A 5,139-nucleotide genomic window follows, 5' to 3' on the forward strand; every position below is an offset into this window, starting at 1 on the left:
CTTTTGTTCGGTCGTTTTGGATCGAGGGATTTGAAAGCGCGCGGAATTCCTGGCTGGGAAATAAATTTGATCAGCTGGCTGGGAAACCAACCAATTTTATCTAGCTGGCTGGGAAATTTCTTGTGTGTCTTGCTGGGAAAAAGGAACAGATAATGTTTTCCCAGCAACACTGAAAAACACCTGAAAATGCCTTAATAACATTTATTTTCATTAACTGGGGTATAATAATACATTTTACAACAAATTGGTCGGTGGGTGCCCCTGTTTGTTTTTGTTTACAAATATCAATCAAAGTGATATGTTAAGTGATACGGTACTAGAAGTTGTTCAGTGGTCCTAAATCATTTAACACTTCCTAAATAATTCAAAAGTGGCCAATAAACAAAAAAAGTTAACAATATTCATATAATGAATAGCAAAAACATAGCGACAAGAATATGCACCCTACGAGTCTTTAACAGCAACGCAATGCTTTAATACTACCTCCAGCAAGCATCATGATATGATAGTGGACGTTTTTCAGCGGTTCTTCATATTAAGCAATCTAGAACACTTCCTAAATAATTCAACGTGACCAATAAACGAAAAAAGTTAACAATATTCATATAATGAATAGCAAAAACATAGCTAGAGTTTCATCTCTGACATCTCTCGCGTTCCGTCTCTCTTCAAACTGGAAAAGAATCTACGATACAAAACAAACTCGTCATTAAACTATGCAAAAAGCAAAACTAATATTAGCATTGTTAATGTCTATAAATTTGCATTTCACATTAATACCATGAAAATAGTCGAGATAAATGCAAACAAATTCTAAACTGTAGAATATTAAATTCCCACAGGAGGGCACTAAATTCAGACGATGGCCTGGTTTACTAAAAGATTCCGAAAGAATGAAGCATATAAATACCTTTCTCATAGCGTCCGCCATGTTGTATCTCCTTTTCTTTCACGTGTTGGAGAGATTTGGTTCCAGTCTACCGCAGAGACCTAACTTCCGGTCTAGTGTTATAATCCTCGCTAAAATGCCACGAAGGTAAGTGTTAAATTCCCCGCCCACCCGTGACTCCACGCTGTTAAATACGCGTTAAATCCCCGGTATAGTCGCGTTAATTCCCCGCCCTATCCCGGGGGTCGGGGGGGAGGGGGTTTCAATTGACTAGTGCATAAGTCTTTTCTGGATTCATATTGTTTACTTACTTTACCTTCTTTTTTGAATCTCTCATTTCTTCACAAACGAAATTAAGGCCCGTTTTAAACGTTGCATTTTACATGGGCCGAATCTAATGCAAATGAGCGAAAACAATAGATTTTTCACATTTGCATTAGATTCGGCACATGTAAAATGCGACGTTTAAAACGGGCCTAACAAAACTCGTCCTGTTCGCGCCCATTGCTACTGCGCATTTTTTCGCGCATGTCACGCACACGTCATACATCGCAGACCACGAATGTAAACACGATGCTAAAGGCGCAAAAATTTCCCGCAACATTTCCAGGAACGTGAAAGCATGTGGTATCATGCGATAGCTGTGGACCGAGGTCTTCTCGAAACTGTCACGCAATGGCGTGACAGTGCGAATAGACAATCGCTTTGAGAACTTCGCAGCGATTTTACTCTCTTGAAAGCTCTGTGACCCCCATTTTTCTTTCCGTAGATCACTTCCTTTCCCGATTTTGTCCATTTTAAGAAAAAAAAATATGTACTTGAGAAGTTACAAATATTTCGCCTTTTATGCTCTCGTGCGACCGAAGTTTTCTGTCTTAGACAACTATGTATAGTTTTTGAAGGTCTAATTCACCTCAGACTAGACCCTCCGTGAGGGTACACTGGGTTGCCTGTGGTACGGGCACCGTTCCAAACAATTTTTTTCAAGTTGGGCGGTCATTAAGAAGTCATACCAGACGAGGCCCTTTGGCTCACAGGTCCTCACACGTTCGTACGACGAAACAGACCTGTCCTTGCGTAATATGTAGCTGACATGTTGATAAACTTCTTTTCACCACAAGTTTAAGCGTGCCCTCTGAGCATGTGACAGCTTTGTAATACCGAAGTTCACTGAATTTAAGCCCTGATGAGCGGGGTTAGTGTTTGGATGGGAGACCAAAATAATATACCCCTCATAAAACAGAAGCATCGGACCGAAAATACTATTACCGGTAACGCTAACAAATGCGAACTCAGCAAGGTACAGATTTTGTTAGCTTGCTTTATGCAAAAACAAATATTGATGCAAAAGTAAATAATTATTGATACACAGTTTTTAGAAAGAGCAGAAGGAAGTTTCCAGGACGATCGCTCGAGAATAACATATTTACGACATGAAAACAACATTTATTTTGAACCGTGAATATAGAATATAAAAAGTTACGATCAGCGACAAACATTTTGGGGGATTTTTGCAACGTTCAATTTTGTTATTGTACGTTTTGGCTGCACAAATAAATCGCAAAATCGAAAGTGACATCGCCGGAATTCAGCGGGCGCCGTGATGAAGTTACCGCGGCATGTTTACTCGCCAAACAGTGAAGCATCTGTGTCAAATGATGGCAAGATACCGGGTTTTTGTAAGTTTCTTTTTCTGTCAAGTGTTATGAAGTTTGACAATGAAATGAGCGAAGTCAAAACAAAGATCACAATCGCACAACTCTTGTTTATGTCAAAATTTACTCTCCAAGACGCGTTCGACGTTATTTATCACCAGGTAATTTCATCATTTTGGAAATGGGAGCTACTTTATTATTCATCTGCGTCACAATTTTTCACTGATTTTGGGGCTCATTTTGTTGAAACTCAAGCAAGCTTCCAACAGGCCTGTGAACCCTTTCTGCTTACAGAGCAATACTAAAAAACTTCTCCCATATCACATTTCAACGTTAAGCTCGGAAATTCAATACACAACATGATATTATAATTCACAATGGCAGAAAATACCACAGAATCCTTTTCCAGCGAAAAATTTATTGAAACAAACAACATATTTTCTCTTAGAGGCGAGAACCTCTTCCTATTTCATTGCGTGCGTGAAGGCAAGAAACTCAATCGTGTCAAATTACCTTGTACTTCAGGTAAATACAGCTCACTTTGATTTCGGCTCGACGGGCAATAGATTGTTGTCGAAGTCCATTACTCGTCGCTTTTAAGATTCCACCGCCTGTATATCCAATTGACCTGCCATTCATGAGCTTCATAAGGGTATATTTTGTTCAAAGATCCACTAAAACGCCATTCGCGTTACATGACTTTCGACGCCATTGCCAGTTAAGTTAATCGTTCTACTGTGTCCACCAGAGAAATCTACGCACTTCCCACTACCCTCTCGATCCTAAGAAAATACGCGCAAAAGGCTCTATGCACAAAGCCACCATTTAGCAGGGGAGTATCAGGCAAGACTTTTACCGACACGGAAAAAAATAAACGAGATGCTTCTGTGAAGCATACACTGGGTTGCCTGTGGTTCGTGCTACAGAAAATCAGAAGGCACTGAATTGTGTGGTATTGAAATACAGCATTCCAGTCTCTGAAGAATAAGAAATAAAAGAGAAGCGAGAAACATTGGCTTCTGGGCTGACATGTTGATAATTTTCAAGTTCCCTCACAACTTCTTTTCACCACAAGTGTGCTCTCTGAGCATCTGACAGATTTGTAATACTAAACTTCACTGAAGTCAAGCCCTGTTTCGCGGGGTTAGTGTTAGGATGGGAGACCAAAACAATAAACCCCTCATAAAAAACAGAAACATCTGACCGAAAATACTATTAACGCTAACAAATGCGAACTCAGCAAGGTACAGATTCTGTTAACTTGCTTTATGCAAAACAAATATTGATGAAAAAGCAAATAACTATTGATACACAGTTTTCAGAAAGAGCAGAAGGAAGTTTCCCGGACGGTCGATCGAGAATAAAATATTTACGACATGAAAACAACATTAATTTTGAACCGTGAATATAGAATACAAAAAAGTTACGATCAGCGACAAACATTTTGGGAGATTTTTGCTACGTTCAAGTAAATTGCAAAATCGAAAGTGACATGGCCGGAATTCAGCGGGCGCCGTGATTAAGTTACCGCGGCATGTTTACTCGCCAAACAGTGAAGCATCTGTGTCAAATGATGGCAAGATACCGGGTTTTTGTAAGTTTCTTTTTCTGTCAAGTGTTATAAAGTTTGACAATGAAATGAGCGAAGTCAAAACAAAGATCACGATCGCCCAACTCTTGTTTATGCAAAGTCAAAATTTACTCTCCAAGACGCGTACGACGTTATTTATCACCAGGTAATTCCATCATTTTGGAAATAGCAGCTACTTCATTATTCATCTGCGTCACAAGTTTTCATTGATTTTGGGGCTCATTTTGTTGAAACTCAAGCACGCTTCCAACAGGCCTGTGAACCCTTTCTGCTTACAGAGCAATACCAAAAAACTTCTCCCATATCACATTTCAACCTTAAGCTCGAAAATTCAATACACAACATGATATTATAATTCACAAAGGCAGAAAATACCACAGAATCCTTTTCCAGCAAATTTTTATTGAAACAAACAACATATTTGCTCTTAGAGGCGAAAACCTCTTCCTATTTCATTGCGGGCGTGAAGACAAGAAACTCAATTGTGTCAAATTACCATGTACTTTGTACTCACTTTGATTTCGTCTCGACGGGCGATAGATTGTTGTCGAAGTCCAGTACTCGTCGCTTTTGAGATTCATGCCTAGTTTATCCAACTGACTTTCCATTATTGAGCTCCATAAGGGTATATTTTGTTTAAGGATCCACTAAAACGCCATTCGCGTTGCTTCACTTTCGACGCCATTGCAGGCTAAGTTAATGATTCTACTGTGTCCACCAGAGAAATCTACGCAGTTCCACTACCCTCTCGATCCTAAGAAAAACGCGCAGAAGGCTCTATACACAAAGACACCACTTACCAGGGGAGTGATAGGCAAGACTTTTACCGACACGGAAAAAAAAAAAAAAAAAAAAAAAGGAAAAAAAGAAAACAAACAAACTAAACGCAGACCTCGACTGGTTTGCCATAGGCAACCCAGTAAAAAAGACATCAACTGCAAAAGTTTGTTTAGTTATATTAGTTATGTTGAATTGAGTACGTTTACCTGATCTAAATTTCACAA

The sequence above is a fragment of the Montipora foliosa genome, chromosome 3 (assembly GCF_036669935.1).
Source record: "Montipora foliosa isolate CH-2021 chromosome 3, ASM3666993v2, whole genome shotgun sequence".
Taxonomy (NCBI): Eukaryota; Metazoa; Cnidaria; class Anthozoa; order Scleractinia; family Acroporidae; genus Montipora; species Montipora foliosa.